Source organism: Juglans regia, chromosome 6 (assembly GCF_001411555.2).
Source record: "Juglans regia cultivar Chandler chromosome 6, Walnut 2.0, whole genome shotgun sequence".
Taxonomy (NCBI): domain Eukaryota; kingdom Viridiplantae; phylum Streptophyta; class Magnoliopsida; order Fagales; family Juglandaceae; genus Juglans; species Juglans regia.
In genome coordinates, this window is record NC_049906.1 from 32858061 (window position 1) to 32873676 (window position 15616).

Below are 15616 nucleotides of genomic sequence, written 5' to 3' on the forward strand. Positions count from 1 at the left end.
GATATTTTTGGAGTACTTATATTTAATAGTTTCAATTCTTGTTTGTGAAAGAAATTTATATGTTGGTTTGTCATGTGGAGTAATTAATATTTGGATTTTTATAAGTGTTTTGTTGCGTGTGGAGCCTAGTTCGTGAGTAGAAAAGGCACAACCCGTGAGTTCACTCAACTTGGCGTTTGATGGAAGCTTAACGCGTGAGTTCGCTCGAGTATCATGCGACAGTGGGCTCGAGCAAGACACAAACTCTAGTGTTCGTTTGAACTGCGCTTGACACACTACTTGAGCCAATGTTCATTGGTTGTTCGCTCAAGGCGCACTCGACATGCCGCTCGAGTGAATGATATTTTTTGCCAATTAGAGTTTCCAGTACTGTTTTCTATAAATATGTAATATTTTGACTTCTTGTACACGATTGTCAGCAATTTTCATAATGAAACAAAAAAAAGAAGAAGACAAAGTATGGGTTCATATTGTGAGAGAGAAAAAGTCTTAGAGGGAGTCAGTTGAGATTGTGTGAGAATCTCCTCTGAATCAATAAAACTTCTACAGCTCTGTTAATGTATGCATGTCGCCGAATCACGTAAAATGTGTGTTGTGTAATTGCTTGATCGTTGCTCTTTATTTGTTTGCCATCGTTGATGTGTGTTTTTCACAATAATAAGTTGGTCAGAAATATTGTTCCATTCTTGTATTATATATATATATATATATATTTAAATATATATAATATAAGCATTGGCAACCATTGACATTTTACTCATGGTATTGATGATTTCTTGTTCAGAGAATCCATCAATATTCCATTCGTAAACCTTGTCAGCAGAGTAAGAAGATTGGTTTTGGAAAACTTTTTCTTCAAACTGTAAATCAGGAGGTGTGGGCCTGGAGTACCAATTCTTTGTCAGACTCATTGGCTTGGGTCCTTTTGAAGAAAATCTGGCAATTTCCAGGTTTTGAAAATTCTTTTCAATAAGATCAATATCCTTGTCTTCAGAGGATTCTTCATGAGAAGATTCTTCTGAAGTTTCTTCAAGAACAAATCCATCACCATTACTTTATAATTGATAACCCTCGTCTAGTTATCAATTATAAACGAAGAACAAAACCTATCCCTACTTTCACCATCGTCTACATCGATGATGTCCTTATTTTTTCCAAATCTATTGATGAACATTGGAAACATTTACAAACGTTTCTTGACGTCATTAGATTCAATGGTCTTGTTGTTTCGGCAACAAAAATTAAATTGTTTCAAACCAAGATTAGATTCCTTGGTTATGACATCTCTGAAGGCAAAATCAGGCCTATCCAAAGGGCTATCGAATTTACTGATAAATTCCCTGATGTCATTCTTGATATATATTTAAATATATATATATATATATTATATTGCACATGCATCATATGCTAGGTTTTGATTTTCTTATTTGTGAGATGTTTATAAACTCGTACCTTTAATCTTGGGTTGGACATGAGAGCTAAGTGGTTCACCTTAAGAAGAGAGAGATTTAATTATTTATATTTATATCTTAACAATTACTTCCCTTGTAATCAGCATATCCAGAGTACCCACATTGAGATAACTTAGATACCAAGATTTTCTATTGAATTTGATATGGGATAAAGATCACATAGGAGGAGGTCATACATGAGTAGACTAGACACTGTGGAACTAATATTCATGTAGAAAACCAAAAAGAGGTTTGTTATCATTTAAATCACCTAGTCGTGATCATGTAGAAGTGAACTTCTAGTATATATGTACTTATAGTAATCCCAAGGGATTGGTCCAAGTGGTGAAAGTCTTGATTTTGGAGTATCACTTCCTTAAAGGTCTAATGTTCAACATTTTATGGGTGTAAACAATCTTTTGGGACTACACTTCATGATAAAAAATCAACGATTTAATTAGTTTCGTGTAGGTAAAATTTTGATGGTGCGGTATACAGGACTGGAGTTTATTTTGCAGAAGTGGGTCTGAAGAGCCCTGCCTTGGAGAGGTTTCTTGACATAAAATATATATATATATATATATATATATATGTACACTTATAGCATAGATCATGAGATAAAATATGACATTTTTTTAAGATGTTGTAATAATTGTTGACGAGTTGTTGTTAAATATCATGTTTACGTTGTTAATTATTTTGTTGATTGTCATATAATATGTGTACGATTTAAGAATACCGGCGTGCTCCTAGATGGAAAATAATAATTAGGTACTATTTAAAGCACGAATGACATGATATTCTTATATTATCACAACATACCATGTAATTAAAATTACTTGTATAAATATTAATTTTCACTAACATATATATACTCCTAGATAATTACTACTTAATAATCAATACTCCTAGATAATTAAGTCAATTTGGGAGCTATAAATTCCTCCATTGATCTTGCTTTGACAGCTCCTCGCAAACTTGTCTAGACACTTTGAGGAAATTTTTATTAAAAAGATTAATCTCGTTATTATGATAACGAGATTATCGATCTCTAATCTTCATCATCTTATTCTAATTTTCGATTATACAAAAAAATCAATGCCCAATATTGGTACCATGCTTTTGCCCAAGTACTAAAGGTTGGTATTATACAAAATCAAACTATCTCTCATCTCATATAATTATTATAATTTTTACAAACTTTCAGACAAAATATAATAAACAATTTAACTTTTTTAAATCTCAAAACAAAATTTATATTATAATAATATTTTATTCATCTTTTAATAAAATATCTCATCTTATTTAAACTGTGTAACCAAACAAAACCTAAATATTTTTGTGCATTTGAGCATTATATAAACTCACTAATTTCTTGAGATCGAATTAAAAGGTACTTTTCTAATTTATTTAATAATAAAAAATACTCGCGTGATACATAATTGCTACGTCATAATCAATCAAAATTAAACATGCATCGTATTTATAAATAATTCAATTTTTTTTTTTAAAAAAATACAACGCACTGTCAGCATAAATATTAAAAAATAAAATAAAATAAATGAGCCACCCATAAGCCCTCCCAAGAAAAGAAAACCAGTTAAGAAGTGATAACAACCTAAATTTGGCCCAATGTAATGCCCCATTATTTCGGCCCCAAAATTGCAACCAAAAAATAAAAAATATAAAAAGTTATAGTACTGATAGAAAGTCCTCAAACAGGAGAGTCCATTGAATGGCCATAGCTAGGCAGTTGGATTTAAATAAAAAGACTCGGACACAAACAAATAAGGCTAAAAAGATGCATAAAAAACTTGGACAAAGTTAGCTGACGATGAGCTTTATAACAAGTTGAGTTTGTTTGGAGCCGACATAATACATTTGGTGTACTTTGTTCATACAAGTGCTACAGATATAAATAAATCGATCTTATAAAAATAAATTTACAAACTGATATGACTCTATATAATACGTTAGATCTACTTTACAATAAAAATAACTTTACAATCTAATGTATAGACCACATTTATAATTAATAATGTCAATTTGTGAGTTTACTTTTACAGTATCTATTTGTAACTAAAATATTTGTCTTTTTATTTATCATGAATTCAAGTTCTAGTTTTGGCCGTTTGCATGTGAATTATAAAATTATAAAATTATATAAATATATTGTTAGTTTATATATATATATATATGGTTTTTGGCAGTCTAGATCTAATTATTTGTAGCTTGTGGTGTCATATTATTGTTGGTTTGTAAGCTATGGCCACAACAACAGAAGATCACATTTTTATTTAAAAACCCACAAGTTATATGCCCTTATTATTACTATAATTAGCCTCGCAATCCGGGCTTTGTGAAACTTATTGTGAAATAATTTAAACGTAGCATTCTTCTATTACTAATTATAATAATTAAATTAAATGTAGAGAAAATAAGATAGAATTATATACGAATTAACAAGCGAAAGTATCTCAAACTTTTTTATATTCTAAATTGCATGATATTTATTGATATAACATTTTAAATTACTTCAAATATAAATTACCAAATTTATGTACATTTAACGTAAGAATAGATGACATGACTTGACATGAATAAAGTTTCTATGTAGCAATAGAAGACATCTCAAGCTACTTTGGCAGTACATTTTTGCCTTCTCTTCGCTTTGGATAGGAGTGCCAGTGGACATGGGAAGGGAGGAGGGGAAGTGTGTCGTTGTTGATCAATAGACCCTGTTTGAAATTTGGACTGAACTGAGATCAACTCAGTTTCGTCTAATTTTAAGCTGAGTCTAACATCTAAATATCAAACTCTCAAATCACTAAACTCATCCCAACTCAAAACCTCTTTATACATGGGGCACACGACATTTTTTAACTTCCCATAAATACATCTAAACTCATCTTAACATTTAAACACATCTAAACTCATCTAAATATTTTTCAATTCAACACCTCTTTACATGCGGGACCTACAACATTTTTCAACTTCTCATAAATACATCTAAACTCATCTTAATATCTAAACACATCTAAACTCATATTAGGTGGACTCCATAAAACTCACTCCACCATTTTAATTCATTACTATTTATAAAGAACTCAGCTCATTTTAATATTTAAACAGAGTTTACATAGTCCGCTAAAGGATTTTTTAGGGATTTGGTCAAGTAATCATACTTGATCAGGGTCGTATTTTATGGTTACGATTCTTCAATCGGTTTCGGTTTAAATAGGAAGAACTAGAAGATTCCACCTCGAGAAAGCTCCCATATATACTAGAAATTACTTTGAGAATGAATATTGGTGGGAAAGATCAAAGAGCATCCAAACTTGGCTGAGGATTGTTGAATTGGTTAATGCTAATATGAGTATGTTTCTAATGTGTACAAACCTACAGATCAGGTCGTTAGAGTTTGTGGGGTCACAGCTTTTGTGGAATTATTGCTTCCCATTCATGAATTCTGTTGGAAGCAAGAAAAAGGTTGCTTTCATTTATTGTTGCCTTCAACAATACGTTTACTCCATTGTGATGTAAGGAGAAAAATTTAAGTTCATCCAAACTTTCTTGGATCATTGTCAAAATCATGAGATCAAGGATACAACCTAAAATATTGCACAAGACATTTAAAAATAAAACAAATTGACGGATCAATATCTTAAATTATTATATGAAATGAGACTCCTAGTGTGTATATATACTCCATGGAGAACCATCAATATCATTCACATGATTGGCAAATTCATCATCATGTTAGAGCGCATTGAAAATCCATCATAATGCCAATCTAAAAGGGTATGATTTGCCAATGTTTGGATAATTGAGTTCCAGTTACGGTCGAAACTCACATTTCAAAACTTGGACCTATCTGGTTCGGGCTCGGTATGAAACCCGGATTCCGAATTTAAAACCTAGTACTTGGGTTTATATAAAAAACCTTCAGCCTTAAGTAAAAAAAGAATATTGATTTTGTTTTTTGTTTTACATGCATATAGTTAAAAAAGGTAACTAGTTGTTTCCAGTTTTATTTATTTTTGACATAAAATTTAGTTTTTTACTTTAATATATTTTTATTATTATAGACAATGTTCAATGCATTAATATTATGGTTTTCAACATGACTTCTTGAAAACACTTTAATAAAATATAGGTTTTTATACATAAAAAAAATTAAGCTTTTCAACGACATTTTTTCTTGAAGAAATTTGTAATAAAATATAGGCTTTTAGATAAAAAAAAAAATAATAATAATGCTTTTCAACATTATTTTTTTCTTGAAAAATATTTAATAATATTTAGGCTTTTATAAACAAACAAAAAACTTGGGTACAACCTGGAATCCAAATTTTTAGGTTTTAAAATTTCGGTTTTATTTGAGTTCCGGCTCGAGTCATAACCTAGGCTAACCCAGCTCGAGTTCCAGCCCAGATTTGAAATCCACGTTCTAGGCCAGATATACCCGAATACTCTGATTGGAACCCGGGTGATCAGTCCATATCATCTTTTCATTTTAGCTAATCTTCTTATATTATTATTAGTATTTTTCCAACGTCACTTCTTTTGTGCCTTTTCCAAAATCACTTGAATGATATCCAACATACCAAAATTTATATTTTATTGGTTAAATAAAATAATATGCCACCTATATTTAAATGCAATCTTGGTTCTAAACTTCTGGCCTACCTCTTAAATATTTAAAAAATAATGTAAAAAAAATGCAAATGGAAGCTCAAAGTTTTCTTGTTTCAAATTATCTTGCAAATTCAAGGTAGCATGTAGTTATAAATTGTAGGTTCTATTCAATTGTTAATTGTCCATATAATCTTGTAATATAAGAGCTTCTAATGTTAATTGAGAATTAACAAAGATAAATTCTTCTAATTGTCTCTTATACGTAATTACAAAGATAAATTCGACGATTTGAAATTGTCATTGTCTTTGTTTTCTTGTGAGATTGTGACCATTACCCAAAGTAATAAACTAATTATGTCACTACAAATTGAATGTTTTTTCAAAGCTTGTGGAGTCTTTCCTCCGCTTGTTTTACTCGGCAAAGGATCTTTCCTCCTTCTGGATTGTTGTGATGTACCTTTCCCATCGACTTTGACTCTTCCTAGTATTTTTTAATATTTTTGTTTCTTTTTAAGTTTCATACCAAAAAGAAAAAAAAAGTATGCATGCATACATGAGTAGTGATACGGATCAGTCACGGTTCATAGTTGATTCATAGTACACATAATGTGTCTGTATATATATATATATATATATATATATTTATTTATTGCAAAACAACATGCTCTTTCCTCTCTCTCTCTCTCTCTCTCTCTCTCTCTCTCTCCACCCGATTCTCCTTCAGCCTAGTCCGGGGCTGCTGTGCACCGCCTAGCCTCACCGCCACCACCGGCGACCAAGCCAACCACCATTGATCTCCTCCACGCACATCTCTCTCTCTCTCTCTCCTACAGTAGTTCAACTGAAATGGGTTTCACCCATTTCTTTCCACTTGCGTCGCTGTACGCGGCCACCCAGGCCACCGCACCTCCACCACCTCACATCGGCGACTACCTCTCGCAGAGTCAGCCACCACGAACCTCCCTCTCCCTCTCCGTCGCACACACAAAAACTACTCATAAAATGGGGTTCACACGAGCTCGGGGCCACCGACGGCCTTATTGCCGCCGTGTGTCGGTTCTTGCCCCACCGAGCACCTCCCTTGACCACTGTGACTCCTCTCCGAGCTAGCCAAGCCCTCCACCTCTCTTTCGCTCTCCATCTCTCATCCATCAGCTCTCTTTCTCTCATCAGCTCTCTCTCATAGCCTGCCCGATAGTATTTTGGATTCGGGTGGTGGGGATGGGGGGGAGGAGAGAGAGGAAGTAAACATTTCAAAATGAAATGAGTGAAATGAGAGGGAAGTGGGTTTTGTTGTGAGAGTGTTTTTGTCATTTTACTATGGTGTGTTTTGGATGATCCCAAACAATGGCTGATGCCAATATTATTTCTACATACATATATATATATATATATATATATTTCCTCGAGTAATTCACTATTGAATTTTGAAAAAAATTATTCTCAAATCGGTGTGTAGAGCACAACTAGTAAGTGCTTACACAATATAATTTGATTAGGAATATTAATTTTAAAATTTGAATCTTACAAATAAAATCTTACCATTTAAGTAATATAGATGGTGTGCTCTACACAGGTTAAGAATACAATAACTCATATATAATTTTTCGGCACAATAAATTATGAAATTAAAAATAAATTATCATACTAATAAATTTAAATTATTCCGTGTGATATAATTTGAAAGATAGTAATTTTTGAATTTCTAAGATGTGGATCGTGTTCCATGTGTGGACTAAAAGATGTCACTAAAATTAACTATCTAGGGTTTATAATTCATATTGAAATTTTATCGATGTCAACGACTCAATACCTAAATGGAATGAAAATACGTAAATAAAATATTTTTTATTGAAATTTCTGTTAACCCACACAAGCAATGTGGATTGTAACAAATTACTTTTGACTCTCTATGTTTGAATGCTCTACATACGGTAAAGGGGCTTGACTTGGTTGGGCCACCGGCCAATTACCCATCTAATAAAATAAAATAAAATCTTAGGATTATCATTTTGATTTTATCTTAAAATTAAAAAAAAAAAGAATTTATGAATTTGAAAATAAGAAAAATAAATTTATTTTACAAGACTCATTTCTTTTCGAAACTATTTTCGTGAAAGATTCTTTTCGTGAGACAATTTTTAAAAGAAAATTGAACGTTCTTTTTACGTTAGAATGTGTCGAAACCAGTTGAATCAATCTCATTTTATATTACAAAATCTTGAAATATATAAGCAATTTTAAGAATATAATATCACTTTCAAATGTAGTCCGAGAATACATTGATCTTAATATACTTAAATTGAAACCCATGACCAATTTAGAACGGGTCAAATGATGGAATATTTGGGCAAAAGTGTCGTTGCTTGGTAAACTTCTTGGGAACGTACCATACTAATTGAATATTTACAAAATTTGACCTAAAAAAACGTGTTCATTTCAGTGTTCACACTGAAAAATTAATGGGTAGTTCTAAGATACCTAATACACCAGTTATCATAAAGACAATCCTCCCATCATCAGCAAAGATCATGAAATCCAAAGACAGATTGGTATGCCAATGCCACTCTACTTGGCTTCAAAGCAAAGAGATATTCAAAGGACATTTAACAATATGGTGATGAAGAAAAAAAAAAAAATTCTTCTCATCAGTCATTATTTACTATCTCACACCTTACGAAAAACACTCACATGCCCTATGAAAAAAAAAAAAACTATAGGCGTGCGGTGTGAAAGTGAATAGTGGCTGATGCATAGAATTTTTCAAAGAAAAAATCTATTTGAAAATCTATTTTCGATATGCTTAACATATCGCATAGTGGGTCCCACAATGTTAAAATTCTGATGATGAAAAATCTAATAGATTTCATAACAAGCATGTTAGGCTGTGTTTGGGTAATAGAGTGCATATTTAATATTTTATCATTATTTTTTTATTATTATTTACAGATTATCTTAGATCATCTCATTTCACAAAAGTAGCCATACTTGTAAGTAGCAGAACTCGAATCTTAGGTGGAGAGCCACATCAATGAGATGATCACAACCATATCGGACGGCAAGCAAGGGTCTTGGAACATCATACACATGATCTCTGATATAGTGGCATAACACAGCATCAAATCTAATATTTCAACACCGTCCAAAAACAGTTGTTTCAAAGTTTCAAACACATCCAAAGGTTTGATCTTTCTAACCAAACTTCACTTTCCTGCCCTCCTACGTCTGTCTTCATGCTGAAATTTCTCTCTCCCTCTCTCTCTCTCTCTCTAATCTATATATATATACGCACACATACACGTAGTTCTCAGCAGTTCTTATTAGCTCTTGCAGTTGCAGATACAGAGTTAGGGAGATAGGTAAAGATAGAAATACAGAGAGAAGAAGCCCGAGGAGATGGAGAACATGAAGAACAGCAACAGCAGCTACAATAACATGACGAGTGAAGAGGGAGGTTGGATCCAGCACATGGGTTTTCCAGTTCATAGCCAAGTGAGAAAGATTAAGCAAGAATCCGAGAAAATCATAGACTGGTCTCCTGGGCAGCCCGAGATGAGACCGGCGCTCCGGGAAATCACGCGGCAGATCTCCCGATCACCCTTGGGAATCTCTTGCTAACCGACCAGTTTTGGCTGAAGACTCTTAGGGGGATTGAACGTTGGTGCTGGATTGAAGATGGTTGCCTATTTTGCCATCTCTGAAAACAGAGGGTTCCTCTGTTTTGCTCCTCTGTTTTGCGTACTAGTCTTGGGTCTGTTTTCCTTTGTACATGATTTTTCTCGATATATGTTATGGTAGTATTCTAATACAGATTTACTGGTCTTGAGGATGAATCTGATGATTTTCCCAGTCCTAGTAATTTATTTCCGACAATTTTCTCAGTTTTGATATTTTGAGTCAGTTTTTTTTTTTGGTGCCATATTTTATTCGTCTGTATGTGCACAGATCATGAGGGATGGAACATCATACATGGAAGTATTCACTATGCCAAAATCTCTGATATTTTCTCTAATTATTTCATTTTTTTTTTTGGCAAGGAACATGGCTAAATCAGCAGGTTTTAATATTACTAAGAAGAAAAGGGAGTTTAGGTTTCTAATCTCGGAATGCATAAATTAAACTGTTAAGAAAAAAATAGAAAAATAATTGGGGCATTCTAAAAAGAGTTTTGTATTACATAGTTTTAAAGTCCGTTTCGTTCCGGTCAGAATTTTCTGTTCCGGTGTAGTATTCGGTACAATATACCTGCTCGTTTCATTTCGTTCCAAATTTCAGTCCAATCCTGTCAAATTTCGGCCGGAATTGGCATTTCGGTCTCTATTCTGTTTCGAACTGTTTTTATAATTTTCTTATGCTTGAATGACATTTTTGTAAATTTTAAATATAGGTGGTATTTAATTAATTCTAAAATATAAAATGTATTTATATAATTTTAATTTTTTTATAACTTTAAATATGTACCCTTATTTTTTTATATCTTAATTTTTAGTAATTTCTCCATTCTTTTTTTTTTTTTCTTTGTGTTTATGTTTCAACTCAAGTTTATATCCATTTTATAAATCTTCAATTTTTCCATATATATACACATATACATGACACACACATACATATATATATATATGTATTTATTCTATTAGTTGCTTGTTTATGTATACATATAAATATTTATATATATTATATAATTAATTCCGAAATGGTACATCGAAATACACCGATACCAAAATATATCGTTCTAGTATTTAAACCGGAATGATCACTAGAACGGAATCTAAAACATTCTTTTGTTACTACAAGTGGGTCACTTATTGTAAAATTCATTATAATTATAAAAAAAAAAAAAAAATTCCTATTCTTTCACATCAGTGATGTGTGAGTGTGTGAACAAGTGGACTTTAAAATATGAGAATTGATTTGTATAAGCTCAAATAGACAAAGTTCATACAAGTTATTGTAAAAAAATGGTTTCCACCTTAAAAAAGTATAAAAAACTATTTTTTATTAGTGAGATCCACTATTTTATAAATGACTTATATGAAACTTATCTATTTAAAACTTATACCTCGTTACTCCTCTTTTAAATATCCCATATTGTTGATGGTAGATGAGGATGATTACAAAAGGTTAAAATTTCCTCTCTCTCTCTCTTCTTCTTGTTCTTTTTTTTTTTTTTTTTAATATACCATTTGATCATATATACTTTTCTTCCAATATTTCAAGCAGTAATTATAGCATGTATCTTAAAAGATTGGTTTTATGATTACCTATATTTTTATATTCTAGTTTGGTAGACAGAAGAGTAAAAGAGAAATAGTATTTCATCAAAAGAGAGGAGGATCTGCTTGATCACCTGGCATTTGTCTGTATGTGTGATGGAACCCATTTACTACAAATTTTAACTTTGATGTTTTTTCTTTCTTAGATACTCTCAGCATGATCAAACTGCAGAACACAAATCTACCCTTTCCACCTTCATTTCGTATGGGAAAATATCTTCTTCAACCTTTAATTGATAGGCGCTTTACATTTGCATACAAAACTATCAATACTGATGGATTGCACCCTTTAAACTATCAAAAAGTTGCTATGTGTTCCATTTGTTTAAGATCCGAGGGTCAGGATTATGTCACGTAACCTATTTTCACTTATTTTTCATTCATCTTAACGTCCAAAATTGGATAAAAGTGCAATTTATCAGTTTTTTTTTTTTTAAGAACAAAAACTAAAAAATTCAGTCATTTTGATGTTTTGTTCCTAAAAGATTCAGTCATCTTGAAAGTCATATCTCAAGTGATAGTGCACTTTGAAAGGGGGGCACGGCTAAATAAATGCTGAAACTAGGTAAGATAGCAATGGAAGGAATGGGTAAAAGTATAATGATCGACAGTAGGGGAATGGTTGAATAATCTTCTCATGGATGCCAGAAGATGGTGGTCTCAGCTATCATGGAGGTGACCACATTCGGATCCATGTTAGAAGCTGGTCCTCCTGTCCTCAAAATAATCTTTGCCAGCTTTCTCTGTCTCTGTCTCTCTCTCTCTACCAACTCTAATGGTGGCTCCATTGCTTGCTACTCCCTGTGAATTAACCAGATGAAATGGATTGAGCATGGAATTAAATTATGGAAACTGTCCCGAAAGATACCAGCTTTTTAAAATCTATTAGAAGCTGTTTCCATGGCACTGAAATCTTTCCAAACTGTCTCCTCTCCTGTCTTTCCTCACTCAATATTCGGCCCCATTTGGATTGAGAGATGAGATGGGTTGAGATGGTTTGTGAATAGTAGTGAGATTTGTGAGTTAAAAATTTGTGAATAGTAGTGATCTCAACTCATCTCTCAATTCAAACCGGCTAATCTTTTTGTTTCTCTCCTCTCCCCTATCTTCTTTTACTCATTATTCCTAACTTTCTTGTTACTTCAGAAGAATTTTCTGAATAGAGGTCATGAATCACAAATCATAACATAATATGCCCCTCCTCCTGCTCATCTTCTAATTGTTCCATTAGATACATACGGATTAGAAATCCTTACCCAAATGAAGTTGTTCATGTCTGCTGTCTTGTCCTTTCCAGTGAGATGGTGCTCATTTCCTTACCCATAAGCTGCAATGTGTTCCTTGTGCCTCAACACTAGCTTTTCAATGGCCTTTTTTTGGTAGCTTCGTACCCTCCATCACTTCTCATGGACTTGCTGCTGAATTCACCAGAAGCCAAACAAGAGGAGATGCCATAACTAGGTACAAAACTAATCCCAAGGGGTTAGCCCAAGTGGTGAAGGCCTTGGTCTTGGGGTATCACTCCCTTCAAGGTCTAAAGTTCAACACTTTATGGGTGCAAACAATCCTTTGGGGCCACACCCCCTGTGAAAAGCCAACGATTTAACCAGTTTCGTATAGAGAAACTTCTAAGGGTGTGGTACACGGGACCGAGGTTTACTCTGCAGGGATGGGTTCAAAGAGTCCTGCCTTGGAGAGGTTCCCTAACATAAAAAAAGTACAAAACTACGGAGGGAATTTTGCACAACTATAAGGAATTACCTTCAAGCCATACTATACTTGGGAAAATGTTATGAAAAATCCCTACTAATGGATCACATTCACATGATACCTCTTGCTAGCGTGAGCACCATCCCCCATTCCAGTCACCCTGGAAATACAATGCTCCAATAAAGTTTATACACAAAAACAATTATAAGAATGCAAAATAATCCCCACAAAGAGAGACTCAGAAACAATCTAAACTCAATATTGGAAACCTAAACTCAAAACATAACATTCAATGGAAGCCAATAGATTGGATTAGACCAAAACAGCAGCAATTAGTTAAAAACGAAAACAAAACCAGAAAGTATTTTTACTTGGCCAGACATTACTTCTCCATTGGTGCCACTGATGTTGATGCCAGCATATAGATAGGCTTTGTAATGAGCACATCCAAAATAGCATGGCCAAAGGCCTAGCCTTGCAGCACCAACACCACAGTAGTATGGTCCCTGTAATCAAACAAAAAGACTTCTACTTACACCATGTATAAACAGCAAGGAGACTTGTATGAATAGAGAAAAGGAGCATGTGGTAGTGAATTAGAACCAGGACAACTCAAATTCAGATCAAATATGGTTTCAACAGCATGCTGTTCCTACTTCATGAAAATTCCTAAAAAACACAGGCGAATAACGAAGGGCGGCTGTGACTGGCTACTTTGCTGTGAATGCAGTTTCTTGGACAATCAAATTACATGCTAAAAGCACCACACTGAAGGCAGCAACAAGAAATGGTTTGTAGAGGAGCATAGGCTTACCTTGTTTCACCACAGCCCAGTAATCATGTAGTTTAAAGTAAATGCAACCCCACCCTAAAGAACCTGGCTCAGCTCTGTTGCTTCTGCTAACAAGTGAGGTGATACATGAAATGTCCAGGATGACCAAGAAGAGGCCACAATTTCTAATCCCAACAGAATTTTGGGAACAGAGGAATCCAAAAAACACTGGAGATTAAATCAAAGTTACAGCATAGATATGATACAAGTAGAGACTGCAAATTGACAAACAAGAGATATGTCAAATGTGGCATTTTACAAACTTTTTCATCAAGGTGTACTCCTGCTCTATGCCATACCTGTTTGTTTTCATTAAACATAAGAAACTATAAACAGTCTAACTAATATGAGAGAAATTGCTAATCAATACTAGATTTAATGAAAGGAAGTGCTTGGGCTGAAACAATAAACAGCCTTAATAAATCTCTATACCAAAAGGGAAAGAGAAAAAGGCTTTGGGAAATATATATAATTGCTGTTTGATAGCGACTCTTTTGTTCCTTGCCATTAAATCATATGTCCTTTTGCTGTTATCATACATGTGAGCTTTAGCACTGAATAATAACACTTAACAACCTTAAAATGGCATAGGTGGTTTGGATGCTTGCATAGAAATTAAAAGGTTGTCTAGCCTTGCCTGGCTAGTTCGGTTAAGCCTTTTGGCAACACATGCATCACTCTCGATCTCCCACCGACTCGACTCTCCTGGTCTTGGAAGATGCTACGCAATTGCATCTTTCTTCATTTGGATTGTGATTAATTAGTTTCTTAATTTCTGCTATTAATGACTCTGTGTACTTCAAACACTAATGGGTTTTGTTAGTTTTGATTATTGACAGCTCCTCCTCTTCCTCCAAGAACCAAGACAAAGACATTAGGCAAAGAGTTTAGATTTGTGATTTTGCCACTCAAAGGATAAATGTAAATTAAAAGGGAAAAAGAGAAAAAAAAGAGAGGAATACAAATCGTGTTGTGCAGAAGAAAGGTTGCTTACTCTACTCATTTTATTTAAATTAAAAAGAAAGCAAAAGGAAGTATGGGAGGCCTGATATAGTTCTCTCTTTGCAAGCAAATACAGTCCATAAACATGCATTGAAAAGAGAAAGAAGCCAATAGAATCAAATTTGATCCTAGCTTATATTTTTTGGGGTTATGGGCTAGTGGAGATTTTGGACCCCATTAAAGGTAATTTTTTTTTTTTTTATGCAAATTCACTTTGGGATTATGGTACTATGCTAAATGTCGTATGTAGTTAGTAATGATGCATTGAACTTAATTACTTTGAAGAATCCAAGCCCGTTTGGATTTTAAACCTATCTCAACTCATCTTATTTAATCATTACAACTTTTTCAAATTTTAATACAAAATATAATAAATAATTCAAAATTTTCAAATTCTAAAATAATAATAATAATATTAAAAAATAATATTTTAATAATATTTTATTCAACTTTTAACTTTCATCTCAACTCAGTTCAACATCTAAACGCAGTTCATTTAGGTTACGTTTGGATGTTGAGCTGAGCTGAGCTAAGTTGAGTTTTTTATGAATAGTAGTGAGTTGAGTAGTGGAGGGAGTTATGTGGCGCCCATCTAAACTGAGTTTAAAGTGTGTTTGGATGTTAAGATGAGTTTAATACTTTTTTTAGGAAATTGAAAAATATTGTAGGTCCCACGTATAAAGATGTTTTAAGTTTAAAAAAGTTGTGGG

At 33.2% G+C, this 15616-nt stretch overlaps 1 long non-coding RNA gene across 2 annotated transcripts; it reads right to left on the minus strand.

The window, feature by feature from the left end:
• Window positions 1–12916: 12916 nt before the first annotated feature.
• Window positions 12917–14302, minus strand: LOC108980402. Of its 2 annotated transcripts, XR_004801674.1 has the most exons (4): window positions 14204–14302; window positions 13887–14119; window positions 13444–13578; window positions 12917–13232 (listed from the first exon to the last, which is right to left on the minus strand). It is a non-coding gene; the product is annotated as an uncharacterized LOC108980402 (long non-coding RNA). The 2 variants fall into 2 exon arrangements; XR_004801673.1 differs by having other exon boundaries at window positions 13887–14302.
• Window positions 14303–15616: the final 1314 nt, after the last annotated feature.